Here is a 25,554-nt window from a genome sequence, read left to right as displayed (position 1 = left end):
GAGTACTATATACTCCCTCTACTAGGCCTAACAGTCTCTGTGCCTGGGTATTTCCGAGGGGGTGGAATTATTGGCGTTGTCTTTAAAGGCGTGGACGAGGAGGGGCCTGGGCTAGGAGTAGGGGCGATTATTTTCTCTCGAATCTCTCGCCCAGAGAGGACTTGATTGGGTCCTATCACAGGGGAAGGTTGGTAATCACTAATGTCCAACCGGATCCAGAAAAGAAGACCATCATCGTGGCCGTCTTTATATAATCTAAGCTTCCATTTCTTCCCTGCCTTCCAATGGTATACTGCTGCTGCCTTCCCAGCTGAAGTGAAGGAGATGTTTAAGATATTTATCCATCCCCTAGCCTGGCTGTTCTGGGTTCGATTTCGTCCCACTTGAATTAAATCCCACTGGGCTGGGTTCCTGATCCAGTAGGCCGTACCTGAGGTCTCACATCCCCATTCTGCACAGAAGTACTCCCGCTCCCCTCCACAATTCTTTCTATGCCCCATCCTGTCTCTGGGGCATATATAAAAGGTAGTACGGGCTAATTGCTCCCGAACCCACAGATAACTACAATGTACCCCATATTGTAAGTCAGCCCCGCGACCTATGTAGTCGCGGCTCTCTTGTCCCTTTCTGGTTTCTTCTGCCTCAAGAAGTGGTATATCCCAATGTCTCGCCCCAGCTGCCAGGGCACAGAGATCTGGTGTAAGGTCGGGCCACCAGGTGCCGGGAGGGGCCACCTTCGTTATGGACCAGATAACTTTTCCCGTGTGCCCAGATATTACTTTCCAAGCTAGTCTCTTGGGGGCATGGGGATTGCAGTCGGTTTGAGGGATACTTAGGAGAAGAAGAAGTCCGACCAGAGCGGGGCTGAAGGTCAGGGCGCCGTCAAGGGGTCGGGTGAGTAGAGTCGGGGCGCCTGTAGATCCTGAGTCGGAGGGGGTTGTCCGTCTTCTCCGCGACCCAGCCATCCGGATCCTGTTCGGGTGCTTTCTTGACGTGCGCGGCATGGACCCAGGCTGGGACTCCATCAACCCGGACGGCTGTGGGTGTGGTCAGGAGGACGACGTAAGGACCCTTCCACCTGGGCTCCAGGCTGGCGGTGCGGTGGCGCCGGACGTAGACCAGGTCCCCGACCTGAAACTGGTGTGGAACTCGAAGGTCCCCCGGCTTATAGGCCTCTGCCAGGGGAGTCCATACTTCCTTCTGCAGGGACTCGATGGCTTTCAGCCTGGCCAGGAGAGATTGGGGGGTAGAGATAGAAGGGTGACTATCCCAGGGATCTATGGCCAGGGGTGGAGGCGCTCCGAAGAGGAGTTCAAAGGGGGTCAACCCAACAGAATTCGGAGTATTCCTTACTCTAAAAAGGGCATAGGGGAGGAGGACTGTCCAGTCTGTTAAGCCAGTCTCTATGGATAATTTAGTCATGGTCTCTTTTAGGGTTCTATTCATTCTTTCTACCTGTCCTGAACTTTGGGGATGGTAGGCACAATGTAATTTCCAATTAATCCCCAGTATCCTGGCCAATCCCTGACTTACCTGGGCAACAAAAGCCGGTCCGTTATCAGACCCGATTACCTTGGGCAGTCCGAATCGAGGGAAAATCTCCTCCAGGATTTTCTTGGCTACCGCCATAGCAGTCTTATGTTTTGTGGGAAAGGCCTCAACCCATCCTGAAAAGGTATCTATAAATACTAGTAGGTATTTATATCCATACCTGGCAGGTTTTACCTCAGTGAAGTCAACTTCCCAGTAAACTCCTGGCTTATCTCCTCTTTCCCGTTTCCCTTCAGGGATGGCAGAAGTTTTTGCGTTGACCAACTGACAAGCCCGGCAGCTTCGGATGACTTTCTCTAGGGCCTTGGTCAGTCCTTGGAAGTGGTATCCAGTACTGCCACAGATTTTTTTGAGGTTTTTTTCTCCAAGGTGGGTGATTCTGTGAAGTTGGGCAAGGTACTCGGCCGCCGCCTCCCGGGGGACAACCGGCTTACCTTCCGTCCGGGTAGTCCAGATGCCTTGCTTCTTTAGGAACAGATCAGGCTGGCTGGAAAATTTTTTTTCCTCTTCTTGGGAGTAGTGTAGAAAAGTCGGCTGGGGAGGCTTCAGGGGCCACACCGTCAGGGTGAGCAGGCAAGGTCCGAGGGCTGCTCCTCGGGCTGCTGCGTCAGCTCGTTTGTTCCCTTCTGCAACCTCAGATTCTCCTTTCTGGTGCCCGGGGCAGTGTATAATGGCTAGGCGTTTAGGTGCTAAGACAGCGTCTAACAATTGTAGGATCTCCGATTTGTTTTTGATTTCTTTTCCTGCCGAAGTTAACAGGCCTCGCTGTCGGTAGATGGCACCATGTACATGTGCGGTGGCAAAAGTATATCCACTGTCAGTGTAGATATTGACTGCCCTCCCCTCTGCTAACTGTAGGGCTTTAGTGAGGGCGATTAGTTCTGCTTTTTGGGCCGAGGTCCCTTCGGGGAGGCTACTTGTCTATACCGTATCTTGAAGGCTTACAACCGCAGCACCTGCCTTCCGTTGCCCATCGGTTGGCTGAAAGAGCTGGTGTTCATCCTCTAGGTGGAGAGTGAGGGCCATCGGGGGTCCCCATTTGGTAGTAGGTCCTGCCGGGGTGAAGGTAATCTGGGCCCCCAGCTTGGTCAAGAGGTCTCTTCCCAGGAGGGGAGCGGGGCACTCAGGTATGACAAGGAATGAGTGAGTCACTTCTCCCCGGCCTAGGTCAATGCTCCGGGTAGTGGTTCAAGGGTATTTCTTATGTCCGGTCGCCCCTTGGACCAGGGAGGCTTGGCCAGATAGTTTTCCTAGAGGCCGCTTGAGGACTGAAAACTGAGCCCCGGTGTCAATCAGGAAATTGACCGGTCTTCCCTCTACATTGAGAATTACCCGGGGCTCGGGGAGGGGAATCGAGCCCTGACCCCCCTAGTCGCTGTCCTCATGGAGGGCCAGAACCGGATCTTTCTTGGGCATCTGGGGGCATTTTTTCTTCCAGTGTCTTTTTTCTTTGCAGTAGGCACATTGGTCTCAGTCTAACGGAGGTCGATTGCCGCCCTGGCGTTTCCCTTTCTGTCCTTTCTGTTTCTTTTTCTGATCTGATTTCTCTCCTACCGCTGCGGCCAGGATACGAGTCAGTCGCTTCTCTTCCCGCTTCTCTCTCTGTTTCTCTTGCTCCTGTCTTTCCTTTTCCTGCCTCTGCTCCTTTTCCTCTTCTGTCTTTCTTTTATGATAAACTTTCTCGGCCTCTTTAACGAGGTCCTTGAGAGCTAAATCCTGTAACCCGTCCATCCTCTGTAATTTCCTCCTGATATCCGGGGCTGACTGACCAATGAAAGCCATTGCCACCGATGCACTATGACCCTCAGACGTGGGGTCAAAAGGGGTGTATCGGCGATAGGCTTCCATTAACCTTTCTAGGAACACTGCCGGAGGTTCCGTGGCTCCCTGTATAACTTCCCTCACCTTGGCCAAATTAGTGGGGCGACGGGCAGCCCCTCGGAGACCTGCCATTAGAGTCTGGCGGTAGACTATCAGTCGCTCCCTGCCTTCTGCAGTGTTAAAATCCCAATCAGGGCGGGCTAAGGGAAAGGCAGAATCTATGAGGTGGGGGAGCTGTGTCGGGCGCCCATCCGGGCCCCGAACATTCTTCCTAGCTTCTAGGAGAATTCTCTCTCTTTCCTCTGTAGTAAAGAGGGTCTGGAGAAGTTGCTGACAATCATCCCAAGTGGGTTGATGAGAAAACATGAGGGACTCAACCAGAGCGGTGAGTTTAGACGGGTCCTCAGAGAACGGAGGGTGGTTAGTTTTCCAGTTATACAGATCAGAGGAGGAGAAGGGCCAATACTGAAGGGAGGGAGAACCGGGGTGCCGTCGTCGAGAGGCGGCGGCGGTGGGCCGAGAGGGCGGAGGGGACAGGTGACCGTAGAATCGGGCGAACAAGGAGGCTGGGTCCTGCCAGACAAGAATATAAGGTTGTTGATCGGGGTGACCAGTCCGGGACTCGAAAACTCGGGAGAGAACCTGGGAAATCAAATTTAAATCAAAAGAACCATCGACCGGCCAACCAACACCAAAAGTGGGCCACTCGGCTGAACAGAAAGTCTGCCAGGGACCCTTTTTCACATTTACCGAAAGATCGAAACCTCGTCCTCGGACCTCTTTCCAATGATCAAGAGTCGCACTCAGCGGAGTCGACTTCCCCTGACCCATGTCACTGAACAAAAAACCAAAACAAATAATGACAGAAATGAAACCACAGACAACTATAAAACCGGGCCGCGGCAATCCTCGGTCCAACCACAATGTGACAGGCGACGGAGTCATATAAAACCTGACCAGAACAGATGGAAATGATCTCAGCTAGAGATCAATTTCCCCGACCCCGGGACGTCTCCCGGGGACAACGGTTTTTGAGAGCCAGACCCCCTGTCTGACCCAAAGACTGTCCTCTCTCACGACAGAGACAGTCCCGTTGGAACCAGAATAAACAACCTGACCAGAACAGACGGAGGCGATCTCTGACAGAGATCAATCTCCCCAACCCCGGGACGTCTCCCGGGGACAACGGTTTTTGAGAGCCAGACCCCCTGTCTGACCCAAAGACTGTCCTCTCTCACGACAGAGACAGTCCCGTTGGAACCAGAATAAAAACCGAAACCAGTTGCCGCACACAGGGACATAACACAAAGACAGACAGTCGGCCGACACAAAAACTCACCTCCAAGATGGTCTTGGTCGTCTCTGTGGCCGCCACAGATCCCGGACGAGCCCCCAAATGTTGGGCCAGAGACCCCCCTGGTCTCTGGTCCTGACCGGTGGCGACCCCGAGAGAGAGAGCCAGGAGACCAAATTGATGCAAATGCAAGAGGCTTTATTCGAGCGCTCGGTCTCACAGCCTGCAGCCACCAAGGGGTGAGTGCTAGCTGGAGCCCCGAACAAGGGGAAGGGTACAGCTTTTAAAGGCAAAAACCACACGCAGGTGGTTAAAAAAATTTTCCATTCTATTCTAGGTTATGCAACGGTTATATCCTGTAGCTATCATTTGCTCAAACCCGCAAGATTAGCCAAGCAGATAGGTTGTTTTGCAACCCAGGACCAAGAGCATTCTGCGGTTAAGGCGTTAGGTTCTTGGAACTGGGGCAGGGTAGGTTGACGAGGGGGGGGTTTTGGGAGGTTCAGTCTAACAAAATGTAGATGATTTTATTTAGCAAATTTTTAAAAGATATGACAAATGATCTCAATGAAGTAGTGTATTAATTGTGCATATGGTACATAAGAATTTACTGCTTTGATTATAGCAACAGATTATTGTTGTAGTGTGTTCCAGTTTTTATATACTTTCTGACAGTATTATTGATTCAAGACCAACATTATTTTAGTCTACAATCTAGAAAATTGGTAATTCATGAGTACAAAACTGATACAAATATGAGTAAATTACAATAAGATTAGATCAATAGTTTTCAATTATTTTTAGAAAAACATGTTTATTTTTCCTAAGTAGCTATTATGAGGAATAGTAAAACAAATAACTGAAATGCATGGCAGTTTTTATTAAGAACAGGAAGGTGAACCGTTGTCCCACTAGGAGATAGACTTGTCTCCCAATTTGTTTGTCCCATAAAAAGCCACAATGCCCAATATATCGATAGTGCTCACTGATATTAGAACGCTAAAGAGGAAAGGCCAAGAGCTGTGTGAAATTTTCAATTATCATTCAATTTAACATAGAAGTTAACATGTAAACATCAGTTTCTAAATAAATCCCTGTACCCTACATTGACTTCTGAGCAGTTTTTTTAATATTAGTACCGGGCGAGCATCCCTCACAGTGAGGTTCTTGAGTACAATTAGACATCCAGCATTTAAGGGATGTGGGTTATAGCATAACTTTCCCAGATTGGCATATTTACAAACTCAGATTAACCCAAGCAGTCCTTAAGTAATAAACTGAAAGGATGATAAATTAAATTATTTTAATATGCCCTAAAGTATAGCACATGATAATTTAAAACACAAATAGGAATCCCTGGCCAGTGTGGCTCAGTTGATTAAAGAATTGTCTCATACACCAGAAGGCTGTGGGTTCAATTCCCACGTATCTAGATTATGGTTCCTTTCCTGGTTAGGGCACATACAGGGGGCAACCGATCTATGTTTCTTCCTCCCATTGATGTTTCTCTATCTCTCCCACCCTCTCTATAAAATATTTTTTTTAAATTAAAACACTAAGAGGAAGATAAAAGCAACAAGTGTTAATAATCACATATTTAGAGATAATAACCCCTAAAAGTAAAGCAATAATTTATTTCAGAATTATTTTATTTTCCTGTTGTGTAAGCATGCAGATTTCACAATCTTTTAAACTGGACTCTTTTACAATTGCATAATAATTTTTCTCAATGAAAATGATACTACTAATCAGGGATTGGAATAAGGAGTGTTATTCAGTATTTATTGTCTACTGTGAGAAGAAACTGCTTACAATAGCCCTATAAAAAAACACTGTATTTCATCATATACAATTTCCCTAAGAAAGTTCAGAAAAATAAGGAAATTTGTCTGGGGATATAGAGCTAGCCACTGGAAAGACATAGGATTCTGCTTTAAAGCTACTTCTGTCACTTACAAATGATAGATCACTCTTCTTAATTACATGTTACTGTAAGTATAGTTTACATATGAATGTATATGTATATGTGTATGTATGTACTTACATAGATGTCCAGAGTATGAATTTATACACAATAGGCTTAAACAATTTTCTTCAGTTATTTCCTTCATAAAATGAATAAGCCTCTACTGAACAACTGTCCTTAAGTTATTGATTATATATTATTAAAATGTATAATTTTATATATGTTTGTGATATAATTACAGAATTATATAAAATTCACTTTAATGAGACTTATTTAGGAAATTTCTGACAATTATTATATTGTGGTTTTTTTCTAGTCAGTTGATGAATTACTATGTTTTTCTAAGACATGAAAAAAGCATGCTCATCACAGTAAAAACACAAAATCAAAAGTCGAGGCAAGAACAATAAATAAAAATCAAGGAGATCATATAAAAGCTAAGGTGATTAAAGTGCATCTTCCACTATGTTTTTACATATTAGAGTCTCTAAAATAATTTTTCCTATGTGATCTTCTGACACAGTGAACTATTTCTTATTTAATGCTTGAAACGCTATACCTACCATTTCATGACGGCTGATTTGTAATTTTTCTTGCATTTCAATGCTAAACTTAACTAGTGACTGGAGGAGGCAAAAAAGAACAAGCTTCTAAATTCATATATTTCTTAGACAACAAAGCATATACGCCTAGTCTGTAATAATGCCATGCAAATGTAAGTATATATTAAGAAAAAAGCTGTGGCTATCATGGAGAAACCAAAATTCCTTTAATTTTCCCTAAGTAAAATAATAGACCAAAATTTTAATGAGAGAATTAAAATCTAATAGAATTAATATTTACAGATTTTGGCATTCAAATTTTGTATACCTTCATAGAATTTTTCTTTTTGACACTGATTTTTCTCAATTACCTAAGATCTTATGCATCTATTTCAGAATCCTGAGCAATAAACAAAACTAACTGAATAATTATAATTATTTAATATTATATTCAATGATCAATCATGAAAAAAATAAAATAAATCAAAGTCTAAGTGTAAGTACTTAATTGCTTGTAGCATAATAATTTTTTTAGATTTGAGATGCAGTTATCTATTATAAAACAACAATATTTAGAAAACTTTACAAAAATTCTTAGGTACAAACCCTTATTCTTTGAATAGAATGAACTCTATAAAGTCATTATTTTGTTATTTCAGTAATTTCAATGTATATTTATTTGAGAAAGTGTTAACATCCTTATCAAAGTTTATTTTATTGAGGAATTAAATTCTCACAATCAATACATAATGACTATATAGCACATTGACCTCAAATTGTATTTCAAATACATTAAAAAATTCTTTACTTTAATGGAATCTTTAAAAAAAGAGAGAAATTTGGCAGGAGTATTTTTGTTAGAATAACAATACCCAAAGAAAATTTTTGTATATTGCTAGAAGGATATATATTTGTACAATTTATTTTTTACTTATTATTTTAAAATAGATATACAATATTCAGATTGGGGGATCCTTTTACCCCCTTATTAAAAATTAATTAGTGTTTTAGATAAAATATGTAGTTGAGCCCTACCCGGTTTGGCTCAGTGGGTAGAGCATCAGCCTGCAGACTGAAGGGTCCCAGGTTAGATTCAGGTCAAGGACATGTACCTTGGTTGCAGGCACATCCTCAGTAGGGAGTGTGCAGGAGGCAGCTGACCCATATTTCTCATTGATGTTTCTAACTCTCTATCTCTCTCCCATCCTCTCTGTAAAAAATCAATATTATCTGGAAGTAATTAGGTTATTGTCATGCATGGTTTAAAGTATAGAATACACTATGACATTGCTGGTCTAAAAATATTTTTATATGAATAGTAGGTATTTAATACATATTTACTTAATGCCGAGCACTACTTAGAGAAATTATTATTTTATTTAAGTATAAAATTAAATTTATTTCCCAAACTCAAGGCTTGATGAAAGCATCCCCTAAGAATATCCAGTTCCATTTGCTTGACTTATATGATTACCAATTTCTCATCAAATTTGATTTCTACATCAGAACTAACCACTGTGAGAAAATGACTTGTGCAGGCAACCAGCATATTGTAAATACATAAAATAGCATTTTGTCTTATAAAGCACTATCATGAGAGTAATTCTTGTGGATTTCTTACTTGCAATCCAATAAATCCTCTTTATAACTCTGTATTCTCCAATAAATTTTGGTACACTGAGAGCCAAAGTAAAGCTTACAATTTTAACCCTTCCATGCCCAGCACAATTATCGTGTCATTATGGACATTAAATATTTGCTAAATGAGCTAATAGAGCAATAAATGGATGAAAAACAAAACAAAAACTAACAACCCTGGAGACCATATCCTGCACATATGATATAAAAGCTCTCGTTTGAAATCACAAAGTCGCCTCTCTCTAAAACAATTTTTTCTCTCTCTCTTTTTAAAATATATTTTATTGCTTTTTTACAGAGAGAAAGAGAGAGGGATAGAGAGTTAGAAACATGGATGGAAAAGAAACATCAATCAGTTGCCTCCTGAACACCTCCCCGTGGGGATGTGCCCGCAACCAAGGTACATGCCCTTGACCAGAATCGAACCCGGGACCCTTTAATCTTCAGGCTGATACTCTATCCACTGAGCCAAACTGGTTTCGGCTAAAACAATGTTCTCTAACCAGTTTCATTTAACTCCCAATACTATCATGGCAAATTTTTTTTAATATCATGAATAAATTGATTTTTGGAAATGTGAAATATATTTTTTCATTTACTCATTAACCATTACTTATTAAGGTATTGAATGTATACTATGTGGCAAAAATCATTCTTATGTTTTGTATGAATAGGTGTCAATATTTTTCCATTTTTTGGATTTAGATGTAACTATATGTAATCAGGATCTAAAATATAATTGTAAAATATAATTTTAAAATACTTCACCAATAACATCATTTAAACAAAATTATTGTCTTAAAAATCATATCTGAAAAATATATTGATAACTTTTCTGAAGGTCACTTCTTAAATTCCTTGCATTGATCACAAATGTACTAAAATTTCCATGATAATTTATATTAGTGTCTCCCCTCCAATAACTTATGCATTAAAATAGTATTAATTATATTCATTTTCTAATTTATAAAGACACAGAGAAATAATTATAACTTTTACTTTAAAAAACAACACCTTTAACCTATTATTTTCTTCGAAGAAAGAATACCGCATGCACCTCTCAACCAACTTATATATAAGATCTTACTGTAATCTTTATGCCCAATATATATAAAGAATTTAAATATGCTGACATTACCAATATTTATGGACATTTTCCTTAAAATTAGGATTAAAAAGGTTATGAATAGAAGTCACAGAATATCTTTTCGGAGACATAGTTTGTGGAAAATTGTCACTCTTAATGAGATATTCTTGACAACATTTGGTTAAGAAGTCTCTGTCTTGAGGAATGCATTATGATTCCTTGATTTCTATAAAAGCTCCCACATATCATGATGATTAAAAATTTTTTTATCTCTATGTAAATAATAAAACTATTCATAGGAGAACCCTTCTAGAGGAAGTTATTTCTATATTCTAGGTGGTTCTTGAAAAAAAAATATTCATTTTGAAAAGTTATATAAGATGATAAAATATCTTACTATTATTTCAAAGAATATCTTTTGCTAACATAAGGATAGAGATCATCAGACACTATACGATTGTGTAAAATTAATGTCTTTTTATTCACCCACTCCAAAAACTATGATTGTACGTATGGAAATCAATTCAATAATTTAGTTCCTCGAGCTAGTGTTGTGGCATCCCAGTACTTTGTAATTCTAATCTTTCATTTTTCTTCCCATGAAAACACTGCATTCATGATTTTTTTACTGTGATCTCTGTTTATTATGAAAATCAACATTTCTTTTTCAATTTTATCTTCTCCAAATGCATTTGCTTTACCACTATCCAGGGCTATTCAGTAGATAACACATTAGCAATGAATCTTACTACCTGCATTTTATCTACTCTGAAGTCAGGAACCCTTTTTCTTATCTCTATGGGTGAAGACTTATCAGATTCTAATTAAGGAGATAGTTCTTTATAAAGTTCTATCCTAAAAAAAACAAAAGGAAAATATATTCAATCTAAGGATGATTTATTTTCCTGAGGCCTGGCTCCTGGAATGAATGATATATCAGCAACTAAACTCGGCCATGGCTCTTATAATTTGTCTTCCAGGAGAGATGATAATCACAAAACATATTTTTACAAAGATGTGAAAAGTCTATTGAAATTGGATCAAGGATAACAATTGAGAGGATGTAATTATAACTGTTGGAATTTAGCCAGACTTTTTATACTTCTTTCTAAGACAACAGGTTAGTAAAGGCTAATTCTCTACAACATTTGGAAACAAAAGTGAAAACAAAACTACTCATAAATTACAATTTGCACTATATGAAAAATGTATTTGAATGTAAAACATCCTCATTAAATAATTGAATTTGTGCCCTTGTCTGGTGGCTTAATTGGTTGGAGCATCATTCCATACAGCAAAAAGTTTTGGTATCTCTCTCTCTGTCTCTCTCTCTGTCTCTCTCTCTCTCTCTCTCTCTCTCTCTCTCTCTCTCTCTCTCTCAAATCAATAAACATATCCTCAGGTCACAATTCAAATATTAATGAAATTTTAAAATAATTAAATTTTCTTTTAAGCCCCTGTTAACAATGCAGTTACAAATAAGTGGTATTGATTTACAGAAAAGAACATAATCTCACATTTCTGTAAAATTTACCAATTAACTATAAAGCATAGTTTATTTTTAAATAACTTCTATAGTTAAACCTATCATTCATTTATTTATTTTATTAGTGCATTATATTTTAGTTTATGATCACTTAATAGATTGGGGTGACCATAGTTAATATGGTCATACAGGTTTCAGGTGTTTATTTCTATGTTACAAATCTTAATACTGCACTGTGTGTCCACCACTCAAAATAAAATATTCTCCTGTCACCATATATTAGAAACCTGTCATTTAGTTAATCAATTATATTCAATATTACCTAAAAGATTTTTATTAAATAATCTTTGCAAAAAGTTTTATGTGAAAAATGAGAATATGTCTGCAATTAGAGAGATATCATTATAATATTAATTTTCTCATTGTTAATAACTTTTAAAAATAATAAGTAAGTTAGAAATAATTATAATTAAAATGTTCTTAATTCAAATATTTAATGAAAACAAGGAGAATATTAACAATATGATTAAATTCTGCCTAAATCTATGGTTATAATTACTTTAAAAGTCTGACAATGAAATTGTTTTCTCTTTCTTCTATTTCTTCCTCTTTAAAGTTTATATATCATTCACCTGGATTTGGTCCTAAAGGTGTAACCATACATTCCTTTTGCAGGATGTGTTAATGAATTTGTGTCCCACTTATGTCTGTGTGAGTTTATTCATTTATCATCAAACCAGACTGCCAGGCAGGAGTAACCTTTCTGGTTCCTGTTTTGAATAACTGAAACAATAACTTTCATTTTTATAGTGCTTTAAAGATCACAAGATGCTTTCACATACATTATGTTTTTATTGTCACAAGAGCTCTGGAAATTCTTATTGTTAAATCTATTTTACAAGTAAAGAAATAAAAGCCTAATGGTTAATGTCATAAATCTCAAAAGTTTTATTTATTTATTTATTTATTTATTTATTTATTTATTTATTTTAAATTTATGAGTCAAGCCCAGACTGGTATGGCTCAGTTGTTTGGTTGGGTGTCATCCGGTGTATCAAAAGACACTTATTTAGTTCGTGGATTGCTGGCTTGAGCCCCATTAGGGGGCAAGTAGGAAGCAGCCCATTGATGTTTTTCATCTCTCTCTCTCTCTCTCTCTCTGTCTCTCTCTCTCTCTCTCTCTCTCTCTCTCTCTCTCTCTCTCCCCCCGTACCCTCTTTCTTCCTCTTTCTTTAAAATCAATAAAAAACATTTTTTTAAATCTATAAATCAAACCAGGTCATCTGATTTTCAATCTACTAATTTTGAATCCACTAGGTTTATTTTTCAAATACTCTAGAACTGCAGAAGTGTTGATTTCACTTTCTTTCTCTGAATTTTTTTCTAAAAGTAAAATATATTGACTAGTAAACACTAGAGGCCCAGTGCACAAAACACATGCATGGCCTATAGGCCTGGCCCGCTGGCCAATCAGAGCCGATCAGGGCCTTCTGGCTACTGGCTGGGGCCTTCCTTTGTTCCATGCTGCCCCCTGGTGGTCAATACATCATAGCAAGCTGTTGAACTCCTGCTTGGTTGAACTCCCAAGTGGACAATTTCCATTTTAGCCTTTTATTACATAGGATGACCCCATCATTGCTATGCCTGCTTTGATCAGCAACCATAATAACTTACTGGCTGAGAGCAAGCATTGGAAGAATCCTTTCAAATTCCTAAATGAAATCTTGAGAGTAATTTGATTTGTGAGCCGATCTCACATCCAGGAGCCAACTGGACTATGTGGAACACAGGAGGAAGTTCAGCAGGATTGAGGTCTGTGAATGGAAGTTGTTGCTGTTAAGATGTTAATGATGATAATGTTTCTTCCTAAAATTGCAGCATTTATAAAAACTGTTTAAAATATATTTTTGTCATATATTTTATTTATAATACTATTGTTTATGATATATCATAATACATGTAATGTCTCTTTTCAAACAGTAATTGCCAAAAATAAAAATAAAAGAATTTGTTTATTCTTTTTTCCCCCTTTAATCCTCACCAAAAGATCTCTTTTTCTCTATTGAGTTTTAGAGACAGTGGAAAGGAAGGAGGAAGAGAGAGATAGACAGAGACAGACACACACACACACACACACATACACACACACAGAGAGAGAGAGAGAGAGAGAGAGAGAGAGAGAGAGAGAGAGAGAGAGAGAGAGAACATCAATGTGAGAGAGACACATCAATTGATTGTCTCCTGTCTGTGTCCCAACTAGGGTCGGGGATGGAACCTGCAACTGGGGTACCTGCCCTTGACTGGAATTTAACTCACAACCCGTTGGTGTGCAGGCCAATTCTCTAAACCACTGGGCAGCACCAGCCAGAGCTCTGTTGATTCTTTTGTATTTATTGTCTAGTTTGTGTCAATTACTTTCCTGAGCACCCATAACAGTACAAGAGCAAAGTAAAGTATTATCTCTCTTGGAGTATTTCTTTTAGTGAGAAGAAAAAAAAAGACATAAGCAAATATATATGGGTGAACTCTGAACTCTTTGCTTTAGTAATCTGAAGTTTTTCTCCCAACTGTCATGTAAAATTTCTTGAAAATGTGATTCAGTAATATTTCTCCTCCTCCACACCCCAACAAGCTTACAAGTAAACCTTTTCTCCATGATGTCTTAGAGACTGAGTGATCCCAAGTAATGTTTCAGAATTTTTATTTTGAATATCAGGATCAAAGTCTTAAGGACATCTAATATAGAATACAGCACATACTGCTATATTACTAGGATTTCTAACTGGAGTCATTCTACTAATTAACCGGTATTCCTTTTTTTGTTTGAATTGGTAAGTTGATGTGTATTTTATATTTTATTGATTATTTTTAAACGTTTTTTAAAATATATTTTATTGATTTTTTTTTTAACAGAGAGGAAGGGAGAGGAGAAATAGAAAGAGATGTCCATGAGAGAGAGACATCGATCAGCTGCCTCCTGCACACCTCCTACAGCTGCCTCCTGCACACCTTTGTGCCCACAGCAAAGGTACATGCCCTTGACCAGAATTGAACCTGGGACCCTTCAGTCTGTAGGCTGATGCTCTATTCACAGAGCCAAACTGGTCAGAGCCATTTTATTGAATCTTAGGCTCATTGGTTTTAGAATGGCTGATTAGGCTATAGTCCATACAATAAGAAAGAAAAATGCTCTCAATTAAATTAGTTCTCAATCCATAAAATAGTCACGTGACTTTTTGGTTGCTTAAAAATTTTTCTCTACTTTGTGGAATTTATCAATTTTCCTGTACCTTCAACTTATTTCTTTATAGGTGACTTCTTTAATAACCATCCTATATAATAAAGAACTTATATGCTAATTAGACCAAACTGCTGAATAACCTTTCAGAAGTCCTTCCGGATGATCTTCCAGATTAAGCTGGGGCTGCAAGGGGCTTTGAAGGCCATCCAAGACTGTGAGGGGCTGTGAGGGCCAGCTGAGGCAGCTGGGGCTGTGAGGGCTGAGCCCCTTGCACAACTTTCATACATCAGGCTTCTAGTCTCAAGAATAAAATGCAAGTGTTTTATTTGTGATGCACTTTCCTTATTTTAGGTTCTGTAAAGAAGATGGTTATTGCTTTACAAGAAAATATGGAATTACAATAATTTATCCAATAATTAAAATTTACTTTTCTGCTCCCTTGATTTTCTACAAACCCAGCAACAGTTTTATTGCTTATAGTTTTGTAATGGTTAGAAGACATTATAATTAGCTATTAAAACCACAGCATACATCACCAAGAGTAATCAGTTGTGGTGATGAAAATGTAAATAAGTCTGACCCAGATTGCCTGTGTACAACTAAATTGCATAACTACAATTTTAAAAAACTTTGGTGTCAGACATCCTGTTGTTAAATACTATGTTAAAATGTGAAATAAATCAATACATCATAGAGTTAATAAAATGTAGTAGTGTGAATGTGAAATTTTGTATGTATACACTTATATAATAACTAGAGTCCTGGTGCACAAAATTTGTGCACCATGGGAGGGGTGTTCCAATGCCCAGCCTGAACCCTCTCTAATCTGGGACCCCTCAGGGGATGTCTGACTGCCAGTTTAGGCCTGATCCCTGAACCAGCAGTGTGACATCCCTCTCACAATCCAGGACTGCTGGCTCCCAACTGCATACCTACCTGCCTGCCTGATTATCCCTAACTGCTTCTGTTTGCTAGCCTGATCACCCCCTAACCACTCCCCTGCTAGCCTGATCAATGCCTATTGCTCCCAACTGCCCTCCCTTGCCAGCCAGGTATCCCTTAACTGGCTTTCCTAATGGCCTGGTTGCCCCTAACTGCACTCTCCTGCAGGCCTGGTCACTCTCAACTGCCTCCCCTACAGGCCTGGTCCTTTACAACTGCCCTCCCTTGTGTAAGAGTAGTAATCCATAATTCCCATGATGTTCAAGAGCCAGCTGTAATAAAAAATATTTAAGCTAAGTCATCCACATACAGGCTTAGCATAAATAATTTCAAAATACTACTCATCTTTTATTGTTCAGTATTACTAATTAATATGTGTACATCAAGTGATTAACAATTTAGAGTAGATAAACAAGTGGTCTCAATGCATTGGCATTTATATTAGACAAATCTACAGAATAATGTACTGAGATAAATAACAGATGTTTTTATAAGCAATCATTTTATTTACTCTTGGGAACCTTAATTTTTTAAATATAGTTTTAACTTATAGCAAAGTTGTGAAGACAGTACAGAAAGTTCCCATATGCTTCACTTTATTAACATCTTTCATTGATATAGTACATTTGTCACAATTAAAGGAATAATACTGATACAAGATTATTAACTAAAGTCAATATTTGATTCATATTTCCTTTGTTTTTACCTACTGTTCTTCTTCTATCCAATAATCGGATCTTTAAAACCCACTTGCAATCAGTTATGGCTCCACTGTGCTGTGACAATTTCTCTGTTTTTCATGATATTGTCAATATTGAGAAGTACTGGTCATGTGTCCAATATTGGAATGTGTCTGATGTTTTTCTCATTAGACTGGGATTATGTATTAAACAACAGTTGTAAAGTGCCATTCTCATCATATCAGATTAAGAATACATATACAATCATGGCTCCTCACTGCTGGAGTTGACCTTCATCACCTGGAGGAAGTCATATTTGTCAGGTTTCTCCACTGTAAAGATACTCTTTTCTCCCTTTCCACACTGCGTCAAATAGTGAAATCAAAAGGTTATTATGTCCAATCAGCTTTCTTATAACCACTCCCCTTTCTTTACTTAGCAGTCAGCTCATTTTATCTTCAAAATGTAGCAAATTTTGTTTTTAAAAGAAAATATTTTTTCATGCTTAACCATGAATTTAAACTTTTCTTAAAATTGGAAACTAGAAAATTATGAAAATGTCCTCATGCTCTGAGAAAGTCCATGGACAGTCAGATACTGACTTTCTGTTTCATGGGAGGCAGAGTAACCAGGAGACAAATGATGATTGAGAAAAGCAGGTGAATGTGATTTTGTGGCATAATTTGTGGCATATATTAAGTATCATCAGAGATTATTAAGAACTTCAAAACATTTGAATTCCATGCATTACTTTTAGAATAATTTTTGTGTTTTCTTTGGAGAGTCTTTTTCAGTTAATTTAGCATGAGTTTAAGTAATACTGTTTGACCATCACTCCAGTGATGTTGACACTATGAATGACTAAATTTTATTGATGTTACAGAAAATATCACAACAGCAACTTGAACTTTGAAAAAGAAAGGAATATTCTCCCCATTTTAGCTATTTTACATCTCTGTGTTATCTCCAGCTTTAATTTTGGGAATAGTCGTGATTCAATGGATTGTGTTTTGTGATTTGAAAAAGGATTTTTTAAATTAGTTTCCTAAATGTTGGATATTACAATTTATTCTGGGATATCACAAATCTCTAGAAGATTACATAGACTATGTGTTTTGTTAAAGTAGGTTGAATTTAGTTTTGTTTGAACTTTCAAAGACTTTGATGCTTCTTAAAATAATTTAAAAGAGATTAGTATTTTGATAGAGTTTGAGGAGATCTGAAAAAAATATATAGGGTGGCAACAATTATAAAACCTGATGATATTTGCTTCTTATAAAAGGAAAATATTCACTTTGCTTGAAGATATCTTAAATGAATACTGTTTTACTCCACAGCTGGCACTAAGCACCTCAAGCCATTAACATAACAACAAATAATAAAACACACACACACACACACACACACACACACACACACACACACACCATGAAGTTTGTGTGATCCATCAGTGAAAGCTAAATAATGACTACATTTTTCTCAGTTATGGAATATCAGACTTTCACTGGGCTCATACTGGAAGCTCTCTCCGGGCCAGTGAGTAAGGGCTCTTGTTTAACAAACTGTATCTAGCCATATAAATTCATTCTGTCCACAGCACAAACTCTCCATTCTCAAGTAGCATGCCATGCCATGAACTCTTCTGACTTTCTAGAACATATCCTTGCCCTGAGTGTTTTTTCTTTCGTGACTCAGTGAATTGGTTTCTGTTATTGTCATATGATTTGTGCTCTCTTCCTAGAAAGTAAATTGACTAACTGTGAACCCTCGCACACTCTCACCTCCAGTGTTCTTTGTTTTATACTTTCACAGCATTATTTTCTTACCCTCTCTTGATTCTATCAATAAGATACATCCATCATTTTCATTCCTATTTGTTTACATCACAGAAACCAATGTCCTCCTATTAATATTTTACACTTCCTATTTTCCACTTTGTTTCAATTATCTGCACTGACTGCTTTCTTACTAACCCAATGTTGGTGTACCTTAAAACCAAAATTTAATAGATTAAAATAACTTATTATCTCTTACAAATGTCTGGGTAACTCAGCAGAGCCATTTTATTTTCCTTTGAGTCTATCATGTACTATAACCAGACGACTGCTGAGGCTTCAGCAGTCTGAAAGCTCAGCAATGCTGGATGGCCAAGGTAGTTGACCTGAAAGTTTAGCAGTCAATGTTAGATGCTGGGTGGGAGCTCATCGAAGGATATTGACTGAGCATCTTCATTCACTGCTCCCTGTGACTTGTGCCTCTCTACTCCCTCCTTTGAAGATGGAATATAATAAGAGTGAATGTTCTGAGAGGCAGGATGGGAAGTTACCACAAAAAGGCACGTCTGAGTCTGGCATATTTAACACTTTCACCTCATGCTATTTGTCAAAGTAGACATGTGGATCCACTTAGACCAAAGGGCATGCAAAAATTCACTTCATCTATTGATTAGATGTAACAAATCCACCTTGAAGAGCACAGGCAGGGAGGTATTTTGCTGGACCTTGGCACACCGACTTTTAATCTTTCCACCTAGTAAACTGATTAAACACACACACACACAGTGCACCCGTGCACGAAAGAGAGAGAGAGAGAGAGAGAGAGAGAGAGAGAGAGAGAGAGAGAGAGAGAGAGAGAGAGAGTAAATAAAGTGGATACAGTTATATGGTGATATAATATATATATATATATATTATATATTTCATTGATTTTTTACAGAGAGGAAAGGAGAGGAATAGAGAGTTAGAACATTCATGAGAGAGAAACATTCATCAGCTGCCTCCTGCTGGGGATGTGCCCTCAACCAAGGTACATGCCCTTGACCAAAATGAAACCTGGGACCCTTCAGTCTGCAGGCCTATGCTCTATCCACTGAGCCAAACCGGTTTGGCTGATAACATATTTTTGTTTAATTCATTCTTTAGTTTGATCATAGCAAACATTTACTTTCTTATATGTCTGCAATGTTTTTACAGTATAAGAAAGCATTCAGAGTCCTATACAGACAATAGTTATACAGGCACAGAATTCACACTTTGGAGCTTAACTTCAAATGCCATTCTCAGAAAAAACACTGGTTTACAGCTTTGAATAATTTCTGATTCTATGTTTGGCACTAATATTTTGGGCGACATTTGCCTTAAGAGGCTGACTATGCACATAAGAAAGACATTTCCATTTCTTTTGATTGTCAGTATGAATTAAATATCCATGAAATTGCCCGGCTCCTTTGAAATTAGATTATATATTCAGATTATGATACTATTTTTGGAGTAATTTTGTTCTGTGTATCATCTGTGCATGTCCATGCTAACACGGCATGCTAAACAATATTATCTATACAGTGACTTTCAATACCCAGTTATTTTTGTTTTGTTTTCTTCTTTTTATTAACCATCTCACAGCAAGAGTGTGCATGGCTGGATTCCAAAAATCATATTTATTGATTTAATTTGTAAGCATAAAATTGTTGAACCTTTCTAAGTAGGTGGGTTTTTTGAAAATGATCAAAGTGTTCACAATGTCTGAAGTATTTCTTTATAGATAAAAAAAAAAAAAAAACAACCAAAAAAACTGTTTAATCTTCAAGTGGCTGTTGCACTGGCAGGTTGAAGTACTGTGCAACAGTCATTATAAGTTTATTCTGAATTGTGGTTTGTCTCCTGTTATCAAGGCTTGTGAATACAAGCATCAGAAACCTCTTTCTTTGAATAGGACACGATTTTTACTTAGCGGGACACTAAGAATGTGACAGCTTTTGTTTTTTTATCTTTGCAGAGATGGGTAAGATGCTCTGCAAAGTGGCAGGAGACAATAATTGTGATAAACAGTACTGAGATATTTGTTACTTTATTTTTTCTCTCTAAAGAACCATGCTAATATTGAATAAGCATGGTTCCACAGAATCTCCACAAATTTACATATGAGAAAAATGCAGATTACACTGTGTGTAAACTTTCTCATATTTAACTTGAACTTGACATTAGGAAGAGCTAAATGTGTACACACAATATTAAGGCAAAATATTGTTGTTTTTATAAAATAATTGACTTTGGGATAGATAAAACTTAAAACTATACCATATCCCTTAAATAAAGATACTATTTTGAGGTTATTATAGCACATTATTCTTGAGTCACTATTTTATTCATTTTACAATTGATTCCTATTTCTGTCATGCATAATGTTTCATTAAATTCAGAATTATCAAATATGTTAAATTGTATTGCATTTTTCTGTCTAGTTTGTGCAACGTTTACATAATAATCTTGACACAATGTGAAAATAAATCGTACTTGGGAAATAAATAGTACACTTTTCAGTCATTGTTATTGTTAGTAAATTAACATGATTTTGCTTTGGGTTCTAAAATAACACAATTTATTCTTATTTTTATATATTTTGTCTCATCTATTGTTGCCAGACTCCATTCTCATTACTAAGTTATTAAAATAACCTAATAAGCAACATGCTAAATACATAATATTCAAATACTCTTGACAGTTTGTGTTTTGAGATAACATTTTTCTGTTAGTTCTGGTCATGTGAGCATTTTGATAACAGGAGTTATTATTTTAGTGGGTTTTTTTTTGTTTATTTTGTTTTTTTTATTCTCAAACCAGAACAGAGGGTCTCAGGTTATAAGCGCTGTACAATTCCTCTTTGTGGTGAGATAATTTACAATGAATAAATGCATTCTAAATACCTCTGAAGAATGTTATTAAAATCTATAACATAATGCATCAATTTAAAAGTAGAAAATAACATAAATCCTACTCAAATGTGATACATTTCTTACATGCCATGTAGTGAGTGTCTATTTATTTATATGCCTGGTTGCTAGCAGTTATTCTATTTTTAAATTATTCTTTTGATGCAATATTAAACTGAAAGCTTTTTGTTCCTTAAAACAGCCATTTTCAGAATTATTTTTCAAAGTGTCCTTAGCGTTAAATGTTTTCCAAAGTTTCTTAAATAACAAATAATAAACTGCAATAAACATTCATCTTGTACATATGTTAATGCAACCCTTCCACATACCTGTAACCTAGGAAAACTGAAAGAGAATGAGCTCATTTTATCATTTTTAAAACTCCTCAGAAATCTCAAATTATTAAAGATGTCTTTCTGATGATTATTTTTATATGACTATTTAACCCTTTTTTTTCATGGGGTAGCTAAGGGTTCTTCATTGTGAATAGACCTGCTTCCAGGTTAGAAACCACAGACTAAAGTTTCTTTGTAGCAATAAAACATTTTAATTCATTTCTTCCAAATTAAGATGTTTAATAAGGAGAATAAAAGCAGAAAAAAAATAGAAAGGGTGACAGGATGCAAAATATTGTGTGTACTTACACATAATAGCACAGGTAAATTAGTAAGATGAACTCTCAGGAAGAAAGAGAAAATAAATATGGACAGAAAAAAAATAAAACATTAAATGTATGTAAATACAGCAAAAACAATGGCATATTGTTTTCACTTTGAGCAAAAGGCATGAACATAGATATCATGGAACAACTCAGAAAAGGATCTATAATAATAAAAGCGTAATATGTTAATTAGACCTGTGAGCTGAATGACCTTCCAGATGACCTCTGGACGAAGCTGGGGCACCAAGCACAGGCCAAGGGCCAAGCTTGTTGCATGAGTTTCCTGCATTGGGCCTCTAGCAGGAAAACAAAAAGCTCTGCTGCAGTAATTCAGACAATAAATAAATCAAACCATATCTAGTCATATTAAGAAATGTATGTTCTAAATTTATCCCAAATCTATATCCTTGAAGAATGTGTGTGTGTGTGTGTGTGTGTGTGTGTGTGTGTGTGTGTGTAAGTGTGTCTAGTTTTCTATTTTTTAAAATATATTTTATTGATTTTTTGCAGAGAGGAAGGAAGAGGAATAGAGAGCTAGAAATATTGATGAGAGAGAAACATCAATCAACTGCCTCCTGCACACCCCCCACTGGGGATGTGCCTGCAACCAAGGTACATGCCCTTGACCGGAATTGAAACTAGGACCCTTCAGTTCGCAGGCTGACACTCTATCCACTGAGCCAAACCCGTTTTGGCTAGTTTTCTCTTTTTTTTTATTTTCACTTCTAACTCCAGTGGTAAATTTTGAATGAAAATACATATGCAGAATTGAAATTGGGGAGAATAAAAATATTTTTTCTGAATGTGAATAAGTATTTTTGGTTCATGAGATCACTATCTTATTAATAAAAGCCTACGTGGTTCTCATGCCATGATACCATGATGCCCTCATGCCCTCACAAGATGGCTGAGCACACAGTGGAGGTGAAGTTCCCCACAACCCCCTATGTGCACTTTGGAGGCTGGATCCCAGGCTCCGGCCTACTTCTTTGGGGTGATCGATCGCAGGGCTCCTGTACTGTGAGAGGGCACAGGCCAGGCTGGGGGACCCCCCCATTGAGTGCACGAATTTCATGCACTGGGCCTCTAGTTTTTATATTAAAGTTTCTGACAAATTAAATGGTTTTCTTTTGTCCTCCATGTGGTTATTAATATATATATATATATATATATATATATATATATATATATATATATATATTGATTTCAAAGAGGAAGGTATAGGGAAAGAGATAGAAACATCCATGATGAGAAATAGTTATTGATCTGCTGCCTCCTGCATGCCTCCTACTGGGGACTGAGCCCAAGCCTGGGCATATGCACTTGATTGAAATCAAACTCAGGACCTTTCAGACTGCAGGCTGATACTCTATCCACTGAGCTAAACTGGCTAGGGCATGTAGCTATTTTGTATGAGCAGGAAGTTATTAGCTTTTTCTAAGCATAGATCCATACTATGTTCACTAAATATTTATATGATGTTTAATATCAAAGCACTGAGTGAATTTCTCTAATACTTGAAATATTTATATCTTCCTCAGAAACATATTTACTTTTTCTATAAGTTTAGTCATCATGCTTTTTCCTTCCTTCTTTTCTTCCTTTCCTGTTTTCTTGCTTCATAGCTTACTAGATATTTTTCTTCAATGTTAAAAGAAATGATTGCCTTAAATATTTAAAACTTCCATGTTAGTCTTTTTCATTTGTGTGTAATTTTTAATTTATTAACCTGTTTTCACTTAGTTCTTCAACCATAGTTAAGAGAATAACATCCTATATAATAAAAGCTCAGCAACCAAATGATGGAAACATCAGAGTGACTGTTGATCAATTGCTATGATGTGCATTGATATTGCTTCCTGCTAAGGCCCTGCCCAGGGCCTGGATAGGGGAGGAGCCTGCAACCAAGGTACATGCCCTTGACCAGAATAGAATCTGGGACCCTTTGGTCCACAGGCCAATGCTCTAACTACTGAGCCAAACCAGCTAGGTCTGTTTATGGTAAAGAATTAACAAGTAGTCTGGATTAGTTTAATTTCAATAAATTTAATCTTCATGGTTTTCTTAATGTACTCTTCATTTTTGCAGCACTAAGTTTCAGATAATATGTATGGGTTTTAACAACAATCCAAGTCAACATTATAACATCTGAGGGAGCATGATATTTCATATAAAATTGTAAACAGAAATTTTGTTAACTTATGGATGTTGTTTATTTTCTAGTTGTGTTGCCACAGTGTTATATTATAATTGACTTACTAGTAAGTATTATAGTGATTCCTTGGAACCTTGAAAAGGTGGGGTATTTAATAGATTTTATGTGTTTTGCATTTTACCAGTTCAGGTATACATAAACTTGACTTAGTTGTAGAAATGTAAATTTAGGTCTAAACAGTTATGTGAATCTGACTAGAGGTCTAAACCCAAGCAGATGGAAGAATAAGAACGAGAAAGAAAAGTATATTCTAATGCATGTTGGCACATAAATATTTTTGTAAGAAGGAAAATTTTTTTTTTCCCAAATCCAAAGAATATTTTTGAATTCTGTAGGAGAAAACAGAATTGATAATGCAATGATTTCTAAAACTATTTTATTTTATACGAGAGGCCAAATAAATGCATGAGATTCATGCATTCAGGAGGGGTGTGTACTTCAGCCCAGCCTGCACCTTCTCACAGCCCAGGAGCCCTCAGGGGATGTCCAAATGATGGCTTAGACCTAAGCCACCCGTCAGACATCCTTAGCACTGCTGCAGAGGTGGAGGAGGCTTCTGCCACCACCGCTCTGATCACTAGCATGAGCCCAGCTTCTGGCTGAATAGTGCTCCCCCTGTGGGAGTGCTCCCCTGTGGGAAGCTCCTGTCTTGTGTCTGTCCCCTGGTGGTCAGTGTACGTCACAGTGACCGGTCGTTCTGCTGGTCATTCTACTGTTCAGTCAATTTGCATATTAGCCTTTATTAATAGGATATTGTTTAATCCTAACAGGAAGATATGTTGTGTTGTTTTTGTTTTTGTGTGTGTTTGTGTGTGTGTGTGTGTGTGTGTGTGTGTTTTAATTGACTTTAGAGAGAAAGACAGTGAGAGGGAGAGAGGTGTTTGTCTCTCAAGAAACATCAATTGTTTGTGAATCTTATGTGACCCAGCTGGGGACTGAACCACCAACTCAGACACGTGCCCTGACCCTGAGACCCTCCATTGCCAGGGATGATGATCCAACCAACTGAGCCACACTGGCAGGGCAAAACTGTCTTATTTTAAGTTTAGAAACAGATTATCTTTATTTTATGACTTTAAAGAACTGTCATACATGCACACATGTACCATATAGCCATGCACCCTAGAGACTTTATAAAGCTATTAATTCTGTCTTTTATGAAGGTGCTATTATATTGTACTTTAGAGCATTGAAAAATAGTATAATAGCTTTACATATTGATTTAAGTTTTCTATATAGACAACAAAGAAGCCTACATATTAGACAAGCAAAAAATTCAATTGAATAAATATTTATTGAACACCAATTATATATAATGCAGTGCAATAACTTCTTGCAGAAGGCATAAACATGAGTAATCCTTTGGTGTAAGAAGCTCACAATTTAGTAGATATGATAATGCAGTTTAAAAATATTTATTCCAAACTGCAAAATGGATAAACAAAAAAAAATTGATATGAACAAAGAAGCTTAAAATAGTCTTATATCCCTTTGTGTCTTATTAGCTTGCTCAGAAAGGAGATGTATGCAAGTTTCTTATTTGTGGTGGTTCTGACTCTACTCCATAATCTTACTATATATTTTTTCCTCAAATAATATATTGTTTGACAACCAAAGAAAAAATTGTGATCCATAAACTGTGTCCACTTGAAAAAGGTAAATACTGATCTGGTTACTAATATGTTGGAAAATATTGAAAGTGTTGCTTTAAATCTACTCACC

The 25,554-nt window shown here is 37.4% G+C and overlaps 1 long non-coding RNA gene across 1 annotated transcript; it reads right to left on the bottom strand.

The window, feature by feature from the left end:
• Nucleotides 1–1,335: 1,335 nt before the first annotated feature.
• On the bottom strand, nt 1,336–25,404 carry LOC123653258. Its single transcript, XR_006742951.1, has 3 exons — nt 25,394–25,404; nt 16,772–16,775; nt 1,336–1,599 (listed from the first exon to the last, which is right to left on the bottom strand). It is a non-coding gene; the product is annotated as an uncharacterized LOC123653258 (long non-coding RNA).
• Between the last annotated feature and the right edge of the window lie 150 nt (nt 25,405–25,554).

Source organism: Pipistrellus kuhlii, unplaced genomic scaffold, assembly GCF_014108245.1.
Source record: "Pipistrellus kuhlii isolate mPipKuh1 unplaced genomic scaffold, mPipKuh1.p scaffold_m20_p_3, whole genome shotgun sequence".
NCBI classification, from domain to species: domain Eukaryota; kingdom Metazoa; phylum Chordata; class Mammalia; order Chiroptera; family Vespertilionidae; genus Pipistrellus; species Pipistrellus kuhlii.
The sequence above is the reverse complement of the archived record's forward strand: the minus strand, read 5'-3'. Positions and strand labels throughout refer to the sequence as shown.